At 40.3% G+C, this 23,830-nt stretch overlaps 1 protein-coding gene and 1 pseudogene across 3 annotated transcripts in view; both read left to right on the top strand.

Annotated features, from left to right (window-relative positions):
* The window catches only part of LNX1 (ligand of numb-protein X 1), a 219,026-nt gene that overhangs the window by 122,221 nt on the left and 72,975 nt on the right, over positions 1-23,830 (top strand). The gene's annotated exons all lie outside the window — the stretch shown is intronic.
* On the top strand, positions 10,531-13,785 carry LOC143663246 (zinc finger and SCAN domain-containing protein 4 pseudogene; annotated as a pseudogene).

The raw sequence follows: 23,830 nt of genomic DNA, 5'->3' as shown, positions 1-23,830 counted from the left end.
ATGGACACGAGGATGGCAACAACGTCCACATCTTTCTGGGCCTATATGAAGCCCTACAGATGACAGCACTTGTAGGTGAAAATCCCTAGAGCTGCATGGGTCCTAAGACCGCCACATCAGAACTGGAGCTAGGTGCTTTTTAAAATACAGATTCCTGGGCTCTATCTAACCAAAACCTAGTATGAATTCTCTGGAAGTGGGCCCGTAGATTTTCACCCTTAACAAGCTTCCCCAATGATTTTCATGGGCACTACATGTTAAGAATTCTTAGCTCCATCTTGGTTGTCAACTCACCATGACTTTCCCTGTTGAAAATCATCACTCCCCTCTCAGTGTCTTGCTCCATGCTGTGTGTCACCGAAAGTTTTCACTTCTCTCTCCTGTAGCTGCTGCATTCTTAGGAGAGCTCGGGAGATACTGATTGTATGCCCAGCTTCTGCACAGTTCAGAATTAAGTTGAACTGAATTGAGTTTGCCTCATGTCTTGGCCAATTCCTAAGTATGGCAAACTTTGAAAATAGGAGCACGGTTTAGTTTCTTTGGAAGAGGGTGAGTCCGGCTCATAATGATGTGAGCTGGCCTCATCTTGGATGTTGCGGAAAACATCACCGTACTTGAATAGTTCAGATGGCCGTTGCTCTGACCCATGATCTCCTGTGACTATTGCAGCATTTCTTAAAATAAGTGGTTTAACGAAACCCCCCTGAGAAAATCTTGGAGTTTGGTCGGGTGGTGGTAGTAGCAGTGATACATTATACCATCCCCACATTCAATCCACAAAAGCCATTTATAGAAAATTGAAAAGTTTTTGTCACCTTTCCTCCACCCATAAATTTTCTACCTCCTATCACCCTAGGAAATACTCTTCACTTTTGTGTCATATTCTGATAAGTGCTGTGGACCATTCATACTTGCGATGTAAAGTCTGAGTTCTCAGTGGGCACACAGTAAATTGGGTCCCTGCTGTTTAGAGTAAATGACTGCTTTTCATATTAGAGATGCAGTTTTCAACAAGACAGCGCCTGGAGGATGACAAGACCCTGAAATGAATGCTGCTGCTGTAGCTGAGTGGTTTCTCAAAAGTCAGGAAATGTCGGCTCTCTTTCTGGTTTATAATCAGATAAATATTTTTGGTGTGTACGTGGAATACAGTATCTGTGCCAGAATCAGGAAAGGGAAAAAATAACACTTTATTATCTGCCTCCTGCAGAGATCATAGTTCTAAATAGAGGTAGTAGTTCTAAGTGAGGAAGGTTTGTTCCCACTGGAGTTTCATGGTCAAGAAATTAAATGAGTGATTCCAGTTTCACAATTTGAATCATTTAGGACTATGGAAGGATAAGGTCCTCCAGAGAAACTGCCAATATCAGCAGGAGTTATGAGGCAGCCCCATCACTGTATCCTCCCTGGGAAGTGGGGTAACCTCCACAAGTCAGAGGCTCAGAATACCCACCAAGCAACTTAAGTCCAAGGACTCCACCCTCCTGCCACCAGACCACTTGCTGTAGTGCGTGCATCACTCATTAGGCCCTGGAGTTCAATTCCCTCTACTCTAAGACAAGTCTGTGCTACAACATTAGCCGGAACAGCTCCTTTTCCTTCCCCACTGACTTGAGCCAGACTCAAGGCAGGTGTTGAGCCATGAACTACATGACCTGGGGAAGCGTCTTTTTAAAACCTTGGTAGTAAATGGAGAGCCACACAAGGCATGTCCAGTTAGTTGCAGCTGAGTCCTTTCCTGCGTGAATGAGGGTGGTGGTGATGTATAAGAGTTACCCAGGGAGATTACTTCAGATTCTATTTCCTCTGCACTTCATTGTCACTGTATTAACTACTTCCAACACTTTCAAAGTTTAAACCAGCAGGATGAGCTTTATGGATTTGCCAGTAAACATTTTACAAATTGAGTCTCAAAGAATTTGTTTCTTTTGCATCAAAATTGAAAAGGAAAATAAAATGCGGCTGATCTCTGGATTTTTTTTTCCATATGTTTTGAGAATCTGAAGTAGTGTTTGGATTAGGGCCTGGGAGGAAGGAGGTAGAGTTTACATATGAAATGGGGTGAGGAGGGGAAATCGTTTTCCAACAGAAAGAGACAAGGTCCAGTCCCAGGGAGCAAAACCAGGGCCCATTTAGGGTCAATGACTTTCTCAGTGTCTTTTGAAGCATTTCCATTCAGGACATGTTTAACAGGGCAATTTTCCTTAAGTTTTTAAATTTAATGTATTTCAAAGCAAATTGAAGCCGCATGTTCCTAATTCATTTACGCTTAACTAATCAAGATGTTGCTTTGTAATGATTCTTTGATGCCCAAAGAGCCTTATGATCTTGTTTCATTAGTCTTATGTTTCTCCTGGGGAATCAGCAAGTTCTCTTTTGCCAGCAGTAAAGCAACTCTAGTCTCAAATTGTGCACTGTCTGGTCTAAAATGCAAACTCAGAAGTTTCAAGATACCATATCCATGCTTGGCAAATGCATCTGCTTTTCTTTAGCTCACATGATGATGTGTCAGGTAAAGGAGAGGCAAAGTGGAGATTCCTTTAACCAGAAGCCTGGTTTATTTATTTCTTCTTCTTTTCCAACTTTTTTATAATGGAGATTTTCAAACAATACAAGGATAGAGAGAGTAGCAAAATAAACCTGTACACAATACCCATTTTCAACAATTATGAACTCTTGCCCAATCTTGTTTCATCTATATCCTCCCGGATTGTTTTGAAGCAAATTTCAGACATGATATCATTTAATCTGGCAATATTCCAGTTCTATCTCTAAAGAATAAAAACCCTTTAAAATAGAACCACAAAACCATTGTCACAACAGAAGTAACTAAACCGTATTTTCTTAATATCAAATATCCAGTTAGTTCAAATTGTCCTTATTATCAAATACCCAGTCAGTTCAAATTGTCCTTAATCATCTCATGAGTTTTCTGTTTACAGTTTGTTTGAATCATGAGCTAAGTAAGGTCTATGCATTACAGTTGGTTGCCTTGCCTCTTGAGTCTCTTTTCCCCTGTTCCTTCTCTTCCTCTTCTTCCTTCCTCACACTCCACTGAGGCAAAGGAGTTCTTAAGGTAAGTTTTGACAAATAGTGCTTTGGCAATCTCTAGATACTGGGCAAGTAACAGCAAAAGAAAGAAGAATAAAACAATTATTTCAATTTCACTATCCAAGTTGAGGGAAATGTAAGTTTCATGAGTTTTGATGACCTTACGTACCAGAAGCTTTGTAGTGAGGTACTTAGAAAGAATGGAGAAATATCTTCTCCACTTGGTAATAATCTCCCAAGTTTTTGTATCACAGAACTATATCAACAAAGAAATTAGTTCGTATGCTCATCATATGCATAGTTGTCTGTTTATAAATTGTAAACTCGTATTCTGTATTTATATTTTACATCCATTCTAAAAGGTACATGCAGATATTTTTAAAGGATAAGACAAAATTATATTTAAGAATTCTGTTACAGTCTTCCCATGCTCCTCATGGATTGTCTTTACTTTGGAGATCCCTGCTTGGAGAACAGGCTCTTAGGACTCATTGATATTGAGAATATAACCTCTTCAAATTAAACAGAAAATTTCCCACTGCCAGTCTGTGGAGTTGGTCTTGGAAGGAACGGGGCAGAAAATACCCATTTCTGCAGGACAAATAACACTTGTGGGCAAAGAAGCAAACATCCTTTCCTCCTAGTCATTTTCCTTTTTTTAACCATCGCTCCTTCCCCCTTGTCACCCATGTGGGCCCCACTTGCTTCCAGCTTTCTCTACAACCCCTCCACCCTCAACTGCACCAACCTTCATAAACAGCAAAAGTGGGGCAGCTGAAGAGGGGAAGGAAGTGGGGATCCAGGTTTGTGGAACCTGAAGTGTTTAGAATTTGTGAAGCTTTTTCCTCAAAAAGAAAAAGAAGAAGACAAAATTATGAATGCACAACCACTAGATCTCCTCTCAGGTTTTTAGGTGGACCTGTGCGTCCTGGGAACCTTGAAACATAATCATCAGCCTTCCAGTAAGCCTTCCCCTGTGCCAGCTGAAGTACCAACTTGACCCTTCTTTCTTTCTGACTCCCCTTCTCTTATTCTCTTGCTTCCCTGCAGAAACAACTCCAGGAATCCTGGTGCCCATCCAAGTCCACTTCCTGACTTTAGCTTGTGCGTACCCAGTGTTAGAGCATTCTTTCTGATTCCCCCCTGAGCCAAGGAAGTGTCTGTGACTTCTTCCCCTCCCTCTTCCTGCATAAGCACCTCTGCTCAGAAGAATAAGAAAGGGGAGGCCAGGGCCCAAACACAATGAGTAAGTCCACCTGTCCTGATGACCGTAATCCAGTGGCCCATTGCTGGAAGGTTGGAGCGGGGATAACTTCGTGATTAAAGGCACAATCTCAGGAGTCAGGCTGACTCAGATTCATATTTGATCTCTGCCAGCTGGGCAACCTCTGACAAATTACTTAACCTCTCTGAGCTTTACCTCATCCCTAAATGAGGATAATAAGACATACCTTACACTGCGTAAACATTGATTAAGTTTATGTAAAGAACTTAACACAGTGCCTGGTATACAGGAAACCCTTAAATTCTGGATTTTTGCATTAGTAATACCAGTAGTCCTAATAAGGCATCAATTCTAAGACATACTTTTTTAGTATCTCTGAAAGTAGAGTGCATTTTAGAATTGATGGCACCATACAAGGATCATGAGAAGTGTTTTTCTTTCTTGGTAGTATAAAATAATACTGCATCTTATAATAGATGGAGTCTTTGATTTGATGAAATATGCTAATAACCAAACTTCATCCATGGTGACAATATATGGGCTGAAATCAAGAAAAATAGAATTGCTGAAACTACACAATTCCTCTATTTTTCCTCCCTCCCTTACTGAAATGGCAGGTGAGTGACTTACCTGAGCTGGGAAGGGTTGACTCAGCATGAGGTCTGTGAAGAGAGGCCTGAGCCACTTCTCAGTGGGTGAGGGCCACACCTCCCATGCAGCTCTGCTTCCATGAGGGGTTCCTTCTTTACCAATGCCTGCCCTTCTCTCCTGGCTTTCTGTCCCGGATTTTCCTCCCCAGAGTCATTCTTCAGCCTCTTAGGTACATGGTGCCTTTTCTTGTTGCCTTGACACTGCAGCTCCTACTTCCTTCCTCTTTCTTACCCATCTCCTCCCATTAGGAAGAAGACCAAATCCGACATTTTATTTAGTTAGTAAAGACTAAAGAGCCATACTTTTTTAGAGCTGAAGGAGACTCTAGGGATGATCCAGTCCAAATCCTCCCATTTTATGGACGTGAAGGCATGATATAGAATAGAGAAATGCAGAAAATGAAGGCATAAAAGTTTACCAAAATGACTCAGCCCCATTGGTAACGAACTGTGACCCTGAACAAGTCATAGGACATTTTTCTTAAATAAGCACGTGTTATCATTATTTAATGTGTCCTCAGGAAACAATAAAACTGAAGCTAGTTGTTAAAACCATAAACTAATAGCTTTAGGCAAAACAATGGCATAGATGTGATACAAGAATGCATATGGGCTTGTGAGTTGCTCGTTATGAAATAAATGTCCTCTGATGGAGTCTAGCCATTTGGGCATGCTTGGAGAGTGGTATCATGGAATTTTCTTGAACGATTGTGTACACATACAACCTTGGGGCCATTTGACAATAGTAGAGCTTTATGTTTGGACATGGCATTCCCAGGGAGAAATGATGACAGTGAAGAGTCACGGCAGAGCCCTGTAATGGAAGCAGTTAAAAGCTATAGCTTATAATGATTAAAAACATGGCTTCTGAAGCCACTCAGATCTGAGTTTAAACCCTGGTTCATTCCTTACTAGGTGTGAAATCTTGGCTAGATTAATGACTTAATCTCAGCCTGAAATCAGAGCTCTCAATGATCATACCTACCTCATGGGGTGGAAATTAAATATAGTATATATGAGGCACTTAGTCAGTACCTGGAACATCCTAAGTGTGCTATAAACATTAGCTGTGGTGATGACAAATAGATAACCTCATTTGAACCTCACTGCAAAGGCAGAGAATCCCCATCTTATTGAAGAGAAAACTAAGGTTCAGAGAGAGGTTAAGGAGATTCCTCTCAATGATGCAGCCAGAACTGGAGTGTGGGCATCCTGATCCCAGGACCAGGGCTTTGTCTCACTGCCTCCTCCTTTGTTGCCATGGAGATGGGGTGGCTAGAGCGTGTGGCCGGGTTGCTCCAGACCTTTTCAGGTCCTTGGAGCCAGGTTGGGAGACAGAGATTCTGAAACAGGAAAGTAAATTGCTTTATAGATGAAATTTTTCTGGATAAAAATAGTTGGGTAATTTTTCTGGCTAGTTAAATTTATGCTGCAGTTAGGAGTTTTCCAGCTTGTACAATTACTTTTGCACTGAACTAGGAACAAGAGTGCAGACTACAAGTGGTCCCAAAGACATTCTTTACAGTGGTCAGCCAAACACATTTCTGGCTTTATGAACTAACTGATGATAGATTAAAGAGGATCAAAGGATCTTGTTTCAGATGCATCTGGAATGACCCCTCCCTCCTTGATGTGCTTGCATTTGTTTTTTTAATAGAAAGAGCATCTGGGCACCATCAGAAGTCTGGAACCCTTCCTCTCCCAAGGTACAAGCCCTGTGTAGGTCTAAAGGTGCCATCAGGGACCTGCAGGTTGTGTGTAGCATTATAAGGATGTGTGTGGACTCCAGACCCAGGCTAGGTGTCTGTCTTTGGGCAATTTGCTTGACATAGCTCTGAGTTAGATAATCCGCCACACGGAGATACTGTGAAGACTTAAACAAGATCGTGCTTATGCAGCCCCCATATAATGCTTTTGGTGTTGCTGTATTGCTCCTTTACAAGCCAATTTCTTTTCTTTGCACAGTGCATGTTTTCTTTTTAGAAAGGATACCCTTGGGGGTATTGGTAGTGGCACTGGTGTCTTATGATTTGAGGACCTTCCCTGACTACCCCTCTTTTGGCCTCTTGGGTCTACTCAGGACAGCTACTTGCCTCATTAGTGAATTTTCATTCTTTCAACACCAAAAGAGAATTATTAAGCTCCCAAGAGGTCCTTATTCTCCATAAAGAGCCCCAAACACTTATAGTCTCTTTCAGGAAATTAAAAAATCCAAGTGGTAACTAGATGGGAGTAATGTCTGGGAGTCAAAAACAGGGCAGGGAAGGTTAGAGAAGACAAAGAAAAACAAAAATGTTCTCTATAACTTAGGCGTTGTCTCTTCAATGAGAATTTAGCAGACAACTGAGATTATTCTGTGGGGAATGTGGTCAATTTGATGTTTTAAATCCCCCGTTCAGTTACTTAATGTCGTTTAAAAGAAACATCAGAGTGATTAATTGGTTTTCACTTTTCATTTGGTTTCTTTGTATATATGTCCCCCTGTCTTTTACTTTCTTGGTGTGGTTGACAGGGTGGGTCTGAGGTGTGTGGACCCCAAAGTAGTCTAGCGGTTTGGTTCCCCTTCAAATTCTTTAACATTTATTTAACATTTAACAATGACAAGGAAATTTCTATTAGTAAAAACAATATGCAGAAACAGACTGACTGTGCTTTATCCAGTGGAAGTAAATTAGTTAATGTTCTGGAAAAAAAAAGCCCAGCTAGACATTTCCCATTTCTTGGAAGTTCTTATCCTCTGTTCAGTGATTTTTTTTGTGAGTGTCATTTTCCAAATTGTGCAGATTTTCTGGTAGATGTATTAAGAGTTTAACCATAAGTAGAAAAAAGACAGCAAAAAAAGAAAGTTTTTAGTTTTCTTTAAAAGTAAACGTATTTCAGTGAAAGGGCAGTAAACAAGCAAACAAAACAAAAAGAATATTCAGCAGGTGGCAGTAAGTGGTATGAAATATACCAGAGTAAGGCCACACCATTTTACATCAGGTGGTCAGAGAAGACTTCTCTAAGAACATGGATGGCATCTGAGCAGAGACCAGAAGGAAGCTAGGCAGAGCTGTGAAGGTGTCTGATAATGGAAGAGCATGGACTTTGGAGTCAGATTGTCCTGTTTGCAAACCCCAGATCTGCCACTCTCTAGTATATGACTCATTATGTGGCTTAACCTCTCTGCATCTTGGTTCTCTCATCTGACCTCCATATAAAAGGTGTGGCACCTGTGCATGCTCGGGGACCATTAACTCCTGCTACTTCCACTTCCACCTCTGCTGGATTATCCCTGCAAGAGCGGGCGGGGAGGGATAAATGTCACTCTGGGTTACATGTTCTGAATGTACGTTCAAGTGGAATCTAACATATTAGTGGCCTCCTGCCTCCCACCCTAATTCTTGCCTAGTGCAAATTCACGCTTGATTTTGTCATCCCTGAATACCTTTGCTTTCTCAGGTTCTCCAGCCTGTTCGTATCTGTGCTTTAGGTAGTCTCTCTGTAATTGCAGATTTGTCTGTGTCTGGCCTTCTGATTTATTTCTTTTTCCTCCCATCTCCAGTCTTCTGCACAACCCCCACTGAAGTCATCTATGAAGTTACACTCTCTCTCTCTGGTCTTCAGGCAGATGTTGATACAGATTGCTATGATGGTGGATGTTAAGACAGTCTTAAGGTGCAGCACCTTCCCACAACTGACTTTAATGCCGCTTTGTCATTTTTGTCCATTTTCAATCCCCCTTTGTATCTAGCAAGTTTGGACATATAGGGAAAATAAAATCATTTTCTAAGAGCACCATGAGTTCAGCTCACCCTCTGAGCGTCTCCTTAATCCTTTCATGTTCTTAACTACAGAACACTATTAGAGCCTTCAAAATAATCTTCTAAACTTGTATGTGGAAATATAAGCAAATGCAAATTGTTTTTTGGTTATTCAACCTTCATTTTCTGAACCTTTTAAATTTTACTTACCTAGTATTTATTCCACATTTTTTGACGAAAATTGCATATATAGTACATTAATTTTTTACCACAGTACCTTTTATTTTCTTTCTACATCATTATCACATGTTGTTGGTCTTTTTCCAGTCTCCTGACATCCCCCTGAGTGCAAGGTAATTTTTCAGGAATAATTATTCATTTTTACTGTACCATTGTTCAGTAATCATATTAGTCAAATTCTTTTATTCCCTGAGGATGTGTGTCATCTGGAGCAGCTGATTTATGTATGTTCGTATTTGCCAAATAGTCCTGCACCTATTTTGTGTCCAAACTTATCTGCAAGAAGTTATAATTCTCTGATTTCACTTATTCATACCTTTTAGAAAGATGAATTTTTAAAAGGAGCTTAGCATCTCAGAGTTTAAGCAATTTTTATTTCAGCATTTACCTCTTTTGCATAATAGAGCTGTACTCTTTCGAACTTCTTGGCCTGTATTTTATGACTCAGGGTGAGTTTACAGATTTTAAAGCCATCTGTAAGTGTTAAGTCATTCTGTTTAAATTTTCTCTGCTGAGTTTAATGGATACAGTCCTTTGTCTGGGCCTCCTGTTATCCTTGTCTCTGCTCTATTCAGAATTGTTCATTGAGCTTAAGAGTTTCTGACACATCACTGAATAGGTGTCCATATTTTCCATTTAATATGAGTAGTTAGAAATTGGAATAAAAGGAGATGGAACATAAATTTCTTTCAGAACAAAATTGCAATGGAATGTTCTATTACATCAGCTTCTCAAAAACTACCAAGTCTTTCTTCTTCTCAAAATATAAAAATTTCCATTATGCAAAGATTTGGCACTAATTTAGCTACCCTTTTCCTCAGAGAAATAATTTTATTCAACCCAATCCCTCCTTGTCATGACCTTGCCAAGTCAACTTGATTTTAGAAAGCATTAGCTCAAGTTTATTCAGTTGCTGTCGGTATCCTAGTTTAGTTGATACCTCCACCCACCCACTCGAGAATCCTGAAGTCACAGAATACAGTCCTGCCATTTATTTTTAGAATCTAATCCAACGCCCTTATTTTACTAAAGACAAATGTTTGACCCCAATAAGTGAGGACACTTAAATCTATAATCACTGCATGCCAAGGACTACTTCAACAGAAAGCTCCCTTTATGGTGCAATATCCTTATTCTTTACAAGCTTTTACAAGCTGGTGTGGTACCTGACTTTGGAATTGGCATTGGCATACATTCGAGCGAAGTCTCATTGTCATTTGGAGCAGTTTCCAAGAATAGTGTAGTCACTTTGCCATTTTATTTTATTCAGAAGGCATTAAATGTAGTATCGATGAGAAACCAGAGCAAAAATAATTGGAGTAACTGAAAATGCTAAATTTCCAGTTAAAACCATGTGTCCGACTCAATCTTGGTCTTGGATGTCCCACTCAAGGATTGCAGAAGTTAAGTAAATACTGATTGAAGCTGGTTGCAAAGAGGGAGCATCCTCACTCTGATGAACTTTCCCTGCAGCTTACAAGAAGACATCGTCCCTGTCCTCTGAAAGCTTACGTTATCTTAAACACACAGTAATCAATGTCTTTGATTGTGTTGACTCTAGGTAACAGCAGCCCTAGCGTTTGGCGATTTATGCTTATATGTTCTCTAAAGATATAAGAGCAGGGGTTAAACCGAACAAGTTGGAACAAAGTCATATTCAGCGAGCGGAAGAATGTTTGTATGAATCATATGCTCATCCCACTAGAGGAGAAATTTCAAGTCATTTGAAAAGTAGAAACAAGGGAACATCTGAGCATTCTAATGTCAAAATCTAAATGCGCTAAAGCTCTGTTATTTGGAGAAAAGGTAAAATGCTTTCCCCATTTCTCAAGATTGCATGATTAGAGGTCAAGAAAGATAGGGAATATTTCTGGGGACCTTCTGGGAAGGGGAAGGGCATTGCTTAGCTCAGACCGTAGCCTCAGGCATCCGGCAGCAACACTTGGCAGAAGGTTCCTGTGTCCCTGTTGGTGCCAGTAAGAGCCCTTGACTGATATAGCTGTTGTAGAGCTCTGTGAGCTTCTTTGATGTAACTAGATGATTGCATGGCTGATCTGATTTTAGTCAGGAAATCTACCTTATTTAAAGTAAAATGAAAAAAACATACTCAAAACAGATTAAGCCCTTGGAACTGACCTCCCACTTTCAGTTGGACCAAGTTGATTTAATCCTCTTTCTGGATTGCCTTCAACCAGTCAGATCTCCTGAATTTGGCTGTGTAAGGCCGCCTGTGCACGAATGTTAATCGGCTGTTTGGATTGCTCCCTCTGATTACTTCCAGAAGTTGCGGAACATGTTGTCCCTATTGAGGGTCTTTAGTTACCTTTTTTTTTTGTCCCCTCCCTAGCCCTAAAGGGTTCTTTTTCCAACGTGTTCATGTTTAGCCTTTCCTGGCCATGAAAATAATAAGACTGGACACTAATGGCTGCTGCATTTTGAATTTTTGTGTAGCGTCCCCAGGGAACTGAACACCTGCAAATTTGAAGGCTTTTTCAATCACAGCCTTTGAATCACAGATGAATCAAGTGAGACTCAGACTACAGGGGGAAGAGCATTTAACCAGACACATGTCACTATCCTAGGCTTGAGCCATCTGACGGAGCAAGCAAATTGACCCTGACTTCCAAAATTTAAGACTAACTCAGATTAATTGAAGTTGAATTCAGTTTTGTCATTTTCTTAGAGATGAACTCTAATTATAGGAAAAAGAAGCATAGCAGTTCCGATCTAATACCCGACCTCATGTTATGTGTGAACCTACTCCCTCTATCCCTCCCGAAATTAGTGGAAGCACCAAGTGCTGCAGAGCTTTGCAAGAAAAGCTGTTCTTGTTCTGTTCTAGCAAAAATGATGCTGCCAGAAGTGTTTTTCTGTGCCTGCTGATCCTTCTTTTGGACTTGAAGAAGAGGTTCTGCCTAACACATTAATTCTGCAGCTAGTCTAGTGAAAGGGAGTGCAAATGGGACTGAAAATCCAGACACCCTGATGTCCCATCCCCATGAGCCATCCAAACACCCATCTGTGGTCCTCATGTGTTACACACGCTTCTTTCCTCTGGGTACTAGACTTAGGAGTGGGGTTTTAGTGGTTATTGATTTTTTTTTTTTTACAGACATTTATATTTAGCCAATACTGATTGAAACTAATTACTATTCAAATTTCTTTACATATTTCCCATTTGGGATGAGCGTAATTAGAGAAGAAATTATCCACAGTATCAAGCCCTACCCAGCTTAAGGATATTCTCTGTCCACAGGCTCAGCTCACCTAGGTGACTGACTTCCCTATACCATCTCCTGAAAAGAAATAACTGGATAGTACAGTCCTTTATTTTAGGTGAAAAAAGGAGTGCTACTCGTTGACTTCTGAAAGCTGTTCTTTGGGTTTTCAGTGGCAAACAGATGTTGTCTTCCTTTACTGTGTTATAGATTGTGGCTGGGGTAGACTCCAGTGGAATTCAGGGCAGAGCTTAATGACAGAAAGAGAGATAGTGGAAAGGAAAGGGTCCTAGGACTGTCCACCTATGTGGGGCTCCAGGCAGTTCTGAGTATCCTGGTTCTGGTGGTAGAGCCAGCATCTGATGCAAGGATGGGTTAGGGTAAATGGAGAGGAGGAGAACATGAAAGGAACATTAAAAATGGTACAGAGATGAACCCAGTGAAGTAATGAAGTCACACTCTGACCAGCATTCAGCCTGGGATCACTCAGCTCAGAGGATCAACCCAGAAGAGCCTGACAAACACAGCAAGGAAGAAATTATTTCTCGGTTGGCCCTGGAATGGTTTGTGATGAATGGACACTGAAGAAACAAGTCCACCTTGATAGAGAAATGGAACTCAAGTGGAAGAAACCTGTAGAAACTCATGAAAGATCTCACTGATGGTTGCATGAAATCACTTGGCCTTGTCCATGTCCGCATGCAGGGACAGGGAGCCCTCTTCTCAGCAAATACACCCTTGAGAGAAGTTGTTTTTTATCTCATCGAACAAATACCTGCAGGAACCCCAAAAGAAGAGAGCATGAGGACAGTCTTCCAAGGTACTCAAGATATTTCTCTTCAAACCAGCAAGGAGATGACTAGAAAGGAGATGGCAGCAACATTTCCGTGAATGCCAATCAAGTAAATGACAGTATTGCTAGTCAAAACCATCGAGTACCTTCCCTAGTTATTACTCAGGAAGATTATAACCATAAGCCTCAAGAGGGAAGTGTTTCTTGAGAGAATATGCAGAACCCCAGAAGAGCAGGCCTTAGCACCTCCAGATCCGGGAAAGAATCCCTAGGAGGACCTTCTTATAAAGATGTCCCTGTGGAGGTGGGACCGCAGTTTCTCCCCAGGCCAGACCAAGCCATCCCTGAGCCTGTCCTTTCCCAATCCACCCCTGAGCCTATCTTTCTCCAACACCCCTGAACTTGTCCCTACTGACCAAAGCCATGAGGGAAAACCCAAGTGTGGGGAAAACCAAGAAAGAGTTCACAGTCCCCCAAATCATACAGATGTGAAGATTGTCCCAGGATCTTTAGATATTTCCCTCAACTAAATGCCCACCAGAGAAGACACAGGAATGAGAGACCATTTATTTGTGCTGAGTGACCTATATGTGCACCAGCAGATTCATGTAGCTGATAAGCCCTTCAAGTGCAGCACATGTGAAACGTCCTTCAGCCAAAAAACTGGCTTGCAGGTTCACGAGAGAACCCACACCAGAGAGAAGCCCTATGCATGTTTCCCACCCACACACCACCACCTTGTGCGGCCCCACCAGAAAATTAATCTCAAAGGTGATTCTGCCACCCCAGAAGCTTCCCCAGCTACTGTCCCCACATAAGATATATTTTATAGTTATCCTGCATGCCTAATATTTCCTGCAAAATGGTAATTATTTCAGTTGGGAGATAGAATACAGAGTGGTTGCATGGATAGAATTATCATGTCCTCCCCGCTCCTTTATTATGTGATACCCTTATTCAGAGATTAAATTTTCCCGAGGAAGACTTCAGATAGAAAAAGAAACAAAATGAAGCAAGTCAAACTTGTGTTTTTTCCTTTTATTTCCCTCTTTTCAATGTATTGATTTGGTGTTTTCCCATTAACTAAGTGTAAGAGTATTTTATTTTAGTGGTATTTAAAATATAGGACTTAAAAAAAAGTGGTACAGCCTTATCTTTTGTCACTACTCACATTTTTGTGGTTGATGCTGTAAAAAGAATACAGCTAATTAGTATTTCCCAAAGAGCATACATCTGGCCACCCCTTGGTAGTAACTCTCCAGCCTTCCCCTTTTCCATCCATTAAAGTGGCTGGACATAAGGAAAACTAGAACTCAGCTCTCAGACAAAAGATTCAGTCTCAAGAAAGGGTGGACCTACGGCTATTATACACATAGAATTTCAAGGGTGTTGTTTACCGTTCAAAACATTTATAGTCATACTCATAATTCCTTTATAATTTGTTGGATGTTTGACTCATATCAAAGATGCCAGGTGTTCAAGCAAGTTGGCTGCTTTTTTTTTTTTTTTTTTTTTTTTTTTTTTTTTTTTTTAAAGGAAAGACAGAGAGAAGGAAGGAAGGATAGAAGGAAGGAAGGAAGGAAGAAAGGGAAACATTTTTAAACATTTTCTTGTTTTATTGTATTCTGTTTCTCCGTTTTTGTTACATGGGCTGGGGCCGGGAATCGAACCGAGGTCCTCCGGCATAGCAGGCAAGCACTTTGCCCGCTGAGCCACCGCGGCCCTCCCTGCTTTTTTTTTTAACATCCATCTTTATCATATGCTTTAGGCTAAATCACCCTCAGCAGGAAAATCAGTATTTCTTCCCCATTGCTTTCCAAAATGCAGACCCAGACCTCAATGTGCATTTCTTCATCGTGACATTCCAATTTAACAACTACAAGGAAGCATTAAACCAAAAAGGTAGATTCTCCCAAATAATAAATGATAAGCGATCACTGCTAAAACCATGTTAGAGATATTTGGATTTTGTTACCACAGAGGGAAGAAAGATCCTGGGGCTGGAGCAGAAATTTCACATGGATATTAGTGACATATCATGGTTGTGCTGGTTTGAAAGGATGTATGTACCCTAGAAAAGCTATGTTTTAATCCTAATCCCATTTTGTAAAGGCAGCCATTTCTTCTAATCCCCATTCAATACTCTATGTTTGAAACTGTAATTAAATCATCTCCCTGGAGATGTGACTTAGGGAGTCACATCTTGATGTGATCTTGATGTGGTTTAATCAAGAGTGGTTATTAAACTGGATTAGGTGGAGGCATGTCTTCAGCCATTTGGCTGGGTCTTGATTAGTTTCTGAAGTCCTATAAAAGAGGAAACACTTTGGAGAATGAGAGATTCAGAGAGAGCAGAGCAGAATGACATAGCCATGAGATGCAGAGTCTATCTGCCAGCGACCTTTGGAGATGAAGAAGGAAAATGCCTCTTGGGAAGCTTCATGAAACAGGAAGCCAGGAGAAGAGGCAAGCAGATGATGCTGTGTTCACCATGTGCTCTTCCAGTTGAGAGAGGAACCCTGACTGTGTTCACCATGTACCTTTCCAAATGAGAGAGAAACTCTGACTGTGTTCGCCACGTGGCCTTCTCACTTGAGAGAGAAACCCTGAATTTCATTTGCCCTTCTTAAATCTTTCCCTGGATGCCTTAGGTTGGACATTTCTATAGACTTGTTTTAATTGGGACATTTTCTTAGCCTTAGAACTGTAAACTAGCAACATATTAAATTCCCCTTTTAAAAGCCATTCTGTTTCTGGTATATTGCATTCTGGCAGCTAGAAAACTAGAACAATGGTATAATAAATGCAATCTCTCACAGCTTCTCTGGTGGTGGTAGGAGTGATATTTAACCAGTCAGTGCATCCTTAAGACTAAGACAAGGAAGAGCTCCAGTTATAACAGAATAACAAAGAAGTGGCTCTTCATGAACATTTTATGCTTCTTCAGTGTAATCAAGGGATCTTGCGAGGCATTTAGAATATTTATTCAAGGAAGCTGCATCACACTGATATTTGTAAAACTATTTATAGAGAAGTCATGTGGGGGGGGCAGTGTAATGGTGGCTCAGTGGCAGAATTCTCACCTGACATGCTGGAGACCTGGGTTCGATTTCTGGTCCCTGCCCATGCAAAAAAAAAAAAAGAAGAAGAAGAAGAAGAGGTCATATGGAAATAAAAGTAGCAGGCTAGGAACCTAGTGGCCCTGAGCTCTAATCCAGATTTGGGACATCAGGATTTCCAAACAAGCTTTTATAAAGGGTTCTTCACACTCTATTCTAGGATAAAGGTGGGGAGAAAGGGGAAACCTTTTTATGTCACCAAGTATGGCAGCAACTGCTTATAGTCTAAACACCATTGCCATTCCACTCAATAACATGTCCAGATGCTGTGACCATTTCTCTGCTTATCCCACAAAATAAAATTGCATTTCAAGGATCACCTCGGGTGGCGGTGTCCTTCTGTTCTTTGGGTTAGGGATTCTCTTCCAAAAGAGGCGGGCCGTTCATTCCTTCATGCTAGGTGAGAGGTGGCTCCAGTCATGGGAAGAATTTCCATTGGGAGTTTCCTGTGAGATTCCCACTGAGAATTGGTTTGACTTGCATATCGGAATATAGGTGGTAGATTTCCAGATGGTGGGTCTTGTTTTGAGATTCAAATTATTCTGTGCTCATTTCTCATGGGTAAATATGGAAAACCAGGCATGGAATAACTAATAAAATGGTGAGCAGGGAGCTACAAAGTGCTCAAAGGTGTTTATTAAAACAGGTGGAAAAACAATGGGTCAGGGTCAAGCAGCTAACCCACAAGGCTTAAGTTGGAGCAGTTCCTGAAAATCTTAAGTCCTGACCTTGACTAAGTCTAGTAGTTTGATATTTTAACTTCCCCATCAGTAAAATGGTTTTTTGCTGTACCAAATGTAGAATTAAAATAGTCCCAGCCTTCTGTGCTCATGAAATGAGCTAACAGACAAATGCGAATCAATATAGGAAAGGGGAGCGATGTGTGTGGCATGGGAAGCACTTGACATAGGTGCAGTGCAGGGGGCTGGAGCTGACCATTGAGTCAAGGAAACCTGACTCATATTTCCCTGGCTCTGGTCAGTCATATCACATTCCAATCTATATCAAAGAATTTCGGTGGTTTGTATGAGTGAGAACAATGTTTACCTCTGAGAACATTAACATGGTGTTTTAAAGTGTTCATTAATAGAACAAAATAATAGAGCTTATCACAAAATGAATGTTCCTTTTCATTACAATGTAATGAGCCAATTTATTTTATTGGATTGATCTCTCATGCACCCAAAGGGAATCAGAATGAAATAAGGTTACTCTTCTGGATGGAGAGGAGATGTTCCACTGGCAACCACATCAAAATTGTAGGTTTCATGTCACAGAGATAATAGTATTTCAGGAGAAAGCCAATGGTTCTAAAAGGACAAAAACAGTCATGCCTCAAGCAATGAAATAACAAAGCCTGGTCTCTGTTGTTTATGGGGTCTACCTAATCTAATTAAATAGATTTAGTTTGGAATGGAAACAGCAGTGTTAGTAGATTTCATATCCTTTTGATTATATCCTTTGTGTTACTTTTTTTAAAAAGTGTAAACCTTTAAATTATGATGCAGAAAGAAAATCCTGCTTCTATTTCTCTTCCAATTCCTTATAGTCATGAGGATTCGTAATTATTCCAGGAAAATAACAAACACTTCCCATCAGTTCTATGACTTCAGAGAAGAACAGTTGCATTTCTATCAGATTAATGCTTTGGTTTTCTTTTCTTCTATCTACAAATACAGTCACTTCATTCCACTGTAATTTTTTTTACGACCCTTTCTTTGACATTCTCTTGATGATCCTTACAACAATGCTTTGAGCTAGACAGGCCAAGGACACTAAGGTCCCAGAGATAGCAGCCTGGCCAAGCTACATGGCTGGTAGGTGGAACACAAATCATGTGACATTTAATATAGTGCAGTCATGGACACTAGAAGATAGTTGAGATGTTTCTTCTGAACTCTGCATATTTTCGCCCAAAGACAAATAGGTTTTCTTAGCCTTCTAGTACGTACCAGGTAACCAACATACAGGATCTAGAATCAATTCCTAGTCTCTCCATTATCAACTTGTGACACTTAAAGTTGAAAATAGGGCCTTATGCAAAAGCATAATGCAATTGAGACAAGGACTCTTGAACATTCTTCAAGAGCCAAGTCAATGAAACTCTACAGGTGATGATAGAATCATCAATAGTAAGGCTGATATTTCTGAGGTATATGCTCAGCATGCCCTTACCTTTGTGCTTGTAGGTAACTGGACCCTATCTTACTCATGAGAGTGGTCTCATTATGATAAATCAAATTGTGAAAGGCTTCTGGAGATCTTACTCAGCATAAATTTGTAAAGTAGGCCATGGCTGTATTTGTACTAATGCTTTTGGTGTGGTCACCCTCATGCCCACCCCCAGCCCACCCTCATTTTCTTGGCAACCTGATGTCTTCAGCTGGCTGTCACAGCATGGCAATAGTTCTCCACCCCCAGTGTGCATTAGAACTCCCTGGCAAGACTGCTGAAAACATAAAGCCTTGACACTTGTCTTCCACATAGGATGAGATTCTCCACTTTAGTACTATTGACATTTGGGGCCAGATAATTCTTTGGGGGGGGTGGGGTGGAGGGGCTATCCTATGCATTTTGGGATGTTTAGCAGCATCCTTTCTCTCTTTCCCCCTATGTGCTGGTAGCAACCCTTTGCCTAGTTATGATGATCATTGCTTGATTGAGAAGCCACAGCCTTAAAGATTCTCATTGCTATGGGAAGACAGGGCCTAGGAGTGTCTACTTTTAACAAGCTCCTCAGGTGATTGCAGCTCCTAGGAACTACATACCCAACCAGAGCCCCTTTATATGATCTACTGGGACTCTTCTTCCCTTTCAACACCTTACCTGCTTCAGCCCTTGCTATCTTAGCTTACAGAAGCTTACAGAAGTTTTGAAAATGAAGCTCTGTTCTCCTCCTCCCAGGCCAGGCCTGCAGGCCTGCCATGCTGATTAACTAATCAGATAAACAAAACCATGCCATGTGCTTACCCTCTTTGCATCCAAGGGCATATGTGCTTAATTATGGGGTCCCTTTGGAGGTAGTGTCCCTGCTGTTGTTGTGTAAGCCAGAAGAATAATGTGTAAGCTCCCCAAATGGGATCTTTAGACCCAACTGGGTAAGAGGGCCTCAGTGTGGCAGATTCCTGGAGGAAGAAATCTTTGGAGCACGTGATGCCTGGCAACACCTTCCTGGTCAGCCTGGTGCTTTCCCTGCACAAAGATGAGGCCTGAATTGGCCTCAGGTGAGACAGCCTAGCAGAGACTCATTATCCTACAGTCTAACACAGCCTGGGCACTAGCAAAGCATAATCTGATGCTTTTGCTTCTAGCATGAATGATTTGAATGCATTCAAGAATTCTGTTGTTTAGTGTGTCTTCTGTAGTTGAAACTTCCTATCTAAATGACCATACAGGGGATGTTATTTTCAAACTGGCACGAGGAGAATTTCCTCTCGGGACTGTCAAAGTGTTGTACTCTGGAAGAGATGGTCCATTTAAGAGGGAAAGGACTTCCATGGGGATTTTTACAGAAAGTGAACATTTTGTTTAAAGTCATCCTGGATTGAGTCTGTCAGCACAAGGAACCCGCTGGGACTTTCAGCAACTGCAGCTGACAGCCTTGTGTCAACAGGTACTTCACCAAGGGGACACTGAATGAATCAATGGCATTTGTGTCCGAGCCACTCCCCCTTTCTTAAGAATTTAAGACATTGTACAGTTATATTTAGAATCAGTATTGCCTTTATTTGTTACTCAGAATACTGAATGAATGCTTGGCGTGTCAGCTTGTGGCTATTATACATCTTATAACAGCACAAGGGGCCTTTAAACCCCTTTTCCATCCACCAAAAAGCAGATCTGAGGAGGAAAATGGTTTCCAGTTCTCAAGGAGAACACACTGTATGTCTCCCAAACTTTCATGAGGAGAAATATGTAAGCACAAATGACCAACATGTTGAAAGAAGAGCAACAGCCCCATGCTTGGTAGAGCCTGTCCTCAGGTCCCTCAGAATTCTAAGCATTCATTATGGTCCAACTTCAAGAAAAATGAAGTGCAGAAATTGTGACTTACCAGCAGCTTGTTTCAGACACATGACAAACATGGGGCATTTCAGTCTCGCGTTTAATCCTTGTTCACAGTTTACGCAATGATTATGAGTTCACTCACCTCCCGTTACGTTCTCTCCAGGCTTGTATGTTTATATGATGGGGAAACATCAGAGTGGGCAAAACCAAACAACTAGTTTCATGCTGAAATAATTTATAGAAAGCTAAATATTGCCCTGACCACTGTCAATGTCTGTGTGCCTCCGCCAGGGAGCTGTGTGTGCAGACTAAGAGATGGAAGCATGTCTGACCCTGGCTGAACCACAGAATTTTGAGATTATGAGGAGCATTCGAGATGTTCAATCCAAGCCTTTCACTTTGCAGGTGAGGAGACAGAGACCCTAAAAAGTTGTGTGGTTGCACAAGAGAACACAACTAGCTGGTGCATAGAAAGGATAGCAGCATATCTTTTTCATTTTTGACCCATTTTCTATCCATCTCAGGTTTCTGATGCCCGTAAAGTGTTCTTTCCCAATGTCCTATTTACCGCACTTCCTTGATATAGAAAGGGAGAAGAAAATTCTCAACAAATGCCAGTTGAGTTTAACTTCCAGGAAGAAAAGAGAACAAGAAGGCTGAAGACGTGTGCATGTTTTCGTGCAAAAGAGAGAGAGACACAGAGAGAGAGAGGAGAGGGAGAGATTTGAGAACATAAACGGGAGGTGCCTCATGGGCCTTTCTGGAAGATATGGCCAGGCTAGGTCAGTGGCAGGAAATTGATGGAGAAAGAGAAGAGATAAGAAAGGAGGTGAAGGGAAGCTGGGGCTTCTACCTGGTCAAATACCTGGGCCCTCAGTACTCCATATCATTGTCTCCCAGGGCCCCGTGTACTTGTGCTTGGTGCCATCAGTCTTCTGAGACAGTGGTCTAGGAGATAGGGCATCACTGTTCTAGCTAGTTTATCTGGTTTGCCACTAGACTAGCCAAGAGTCCAATATGTAGGGAGAGAGATTCCAAAGGCCAGTCCTGGTTCCCGGACCATGTATCACCCCTCTGTTCCCCCCACCCACCCCCAAAAAGGCTAGTCCTGTACTATCCAATATGGCAGCCACAAGCTACATGTGGCTTTTGAGTACTTTAATTGTTGCTCTTCCAAACTGAGATGTGCTGCAAATGTATAACACATGGTAGGGCCAAAGACTCAGTTTGAAAAGAAGATGGTGAAATATTTCAATAATATCTTTTTTTATTGATTACATGTTGAAACATGGGTTACATAAAATAAATCATTAAAATTAGTTTTACCTGTTTCTGTTTACTTTTTTTTCATATGGCTGCTAGTAAATTTTTAATTACTTACTCATCTTACATTAAATTTCTCTTGTACACATCAGTACTCTAGAATATGCATAGAAAAAAATGAATGAATAGGATTAGGACCCTACTGTTTTCAAAGGACAGGAACTATATATATGTGTGTGTGTGTATATATATAAATTTATGTATGTATGTAATTGTGGATCTTGCCTTTCCTGTTTAATAGTAATTCATAATCCTGTTTCCACTGTATTTGCTATTCTGTTCAAATATGACTTTACCTTTCTAGGCTAGAATTTTTCAAGCATACACAAATGTTGAAAGACTGGAATAATGAACTGCTGTGTACATAATCTAGTTTTAGCAATGATCAGCATTTTGTAATTTTATTTCATCCCTCCCCCCTCTTTTATTTCTAAAATACGTTAAAACGAATTCTAGACATTACATCGTTTTATCCAGAAATACTTCAGAAAAAAAAAGTTTTAAATAGGTAAATGGTATTTCATCTTTCAGTGTGCTGTAATTGATTAAAATAGGAGCATTTACTTAGACATATACCTAAGTTGATTTCAAATTTTGTTTATCCTAAGTAATAACCTCCAATGAAATCCTTTAATATAAACCTCTATTTTTATGTAGAAATTCTAGAAATGGAACTCCTCACTCAAAGTAGAATGTGATTTTAAAATGCTAAATATATATGCCAAATTGCTGTCTAAAAATGTATACTCCTGCCATTTATGAATACTGTCACCAGCATTGAGTATTAGCATCATCAAGTTGATGCATGAAATACTCTTTCAGTATTACTTCTTTAATTAAAATGTCACACTTGAATAACAAGTGAAATTGCACAATTTTTTCTTCCCTATTTGAAAAGTAGAGAGCACAGACATTATCTATAACAGCATTGCTCTAACACAACTATTTTTATTTTCTAGTTTTGTGTATGGATACAAATAAGTTTCTACGTAATGGCACTCAGCTTTGAACATTATTTAAGAGATGAAAGTATTTAATCTTTACTTGATTTAAACATATCAAACGTTACCTCTTCCATGTTTGAGATGTAGAAAGTTCTGCCCCATCTTGAGGTCTGTAGAGTATTCATGAGATTTTCTTCTAGTCTTCCCAGCACATTCCATGAGTCCCCATATTAATTTATTTCTCTTCACCCATCCTTGAATGAGGGGAGCTCTTCTGAAGCTGTGTTTCCCTGGAAGTGGTTGTGCCCAATTCCCTTGGCTATGTCTTTGGGTACCAAGCAGATTTATTCTCAGAACTACAATGCCAAGGAAGTTAAGTCTAGCAGCATCCTCACTTAGAGTAAATTTTCTCCAGGGAGGTCCTGCCATACATTGGTAGTATCTAGGATAGCCACGTTTTGGTTCTCTTACCCTTGAGAACTCACAATGTTCATGAAATTGTTAAACCTTATTCTTACTCTGCTCCCATGTCTTCCTGCCAGTAGAGTTTCATGCAATACTGGATGGACTGTATCTCTCAGGAGTCAATGTACCACTCTCGCCTCATTTCCCTTTGACTTGCTCTCTTGTTTCCTGGGACTTGCAATCTCTATGTGGATGTAGAGTTAAGTAAAAGCGATAACCATAGTGTTGTTGCCTCCAAAAGCAGCACTCACATAACCCTGTTTTTTCACTTTGAATCACATCTCTAGGTCTCTGGACCAGGGAGCAGACAGGGCCATTAAAAAAGTACCTTCTGATAAACTTGGAATATGTCATTGGTAACAGAGACCAGCAGGAGTTAGAAACAGGGTAAGATAATGGGTAATTGAAGCTGAAGGGATACAGACTGTGCAACAGGACTAGATACAAAAACTCAAAAATGGACAGCACAATACTACCTAATTGTAATGTAATTATGTTAAAACACTGAATGAAGCTGCATCTGAGCTATAGTTTTTTGTTTGTTTGTTTGTGTTTTTTGTTTTTTTCTTTTTATATATTTTTTTATTTTTTATTTTTATTATTATTTTTATTTTTTTCTGTATATTATCATTCTATATCCTTTTCTGTTGTTTTGCTAGTTCTTTTCCTAAATCGATGCAAATGTACTAAGAAATGATGATCATACATCTATGTGATGATATTAAGAATTACTGATGGCATATGTAGAATGGAATGATTTCTAAATGTTGTGTTAGTTAATTTTTTTTTAATTAATAAAAAAAAAAGTACCTTCTGTTGTTTTTCCAGTCAATGCATGAGGGAAGGTAGCTATTGGGTTTCATATTCCAGTTTCAGTAGTTTTATAGTAATTAGACTATTTCCCAGATTATGTCGATTTATTACCTATCAACCTAAGTTTTGGGGTTTTAAGTGGGGTTTTTTTCTTTTTTTCCCTTGTGTTGTTGTTCTTTTCTTGTGTTCCTGTGGTTGTCTATGCTGATTGGGACTCTTTTTAGCAACAGATATCAAT

Source organism: Tamandua tetradactyla, chromosome 19 (genome assembly GCF_023851605.1).
Source record: "Tamandua tetradactyla isolate mTamTet1 chromosome 19, mTamTet1.pri, whole genome shotgun sequence".
In the NCBI taxonomy this organism is placed as follows: domain Eukaryota; kingdom Metazoa; phylum Chordata; class Mammalia; order Pilosa; family Myrmecophagidae; genus Tamandua; species Tamandua tetradactyla.
This window is presented reverse-complemented; position numbering and strand designations above follow the sequence as displayed.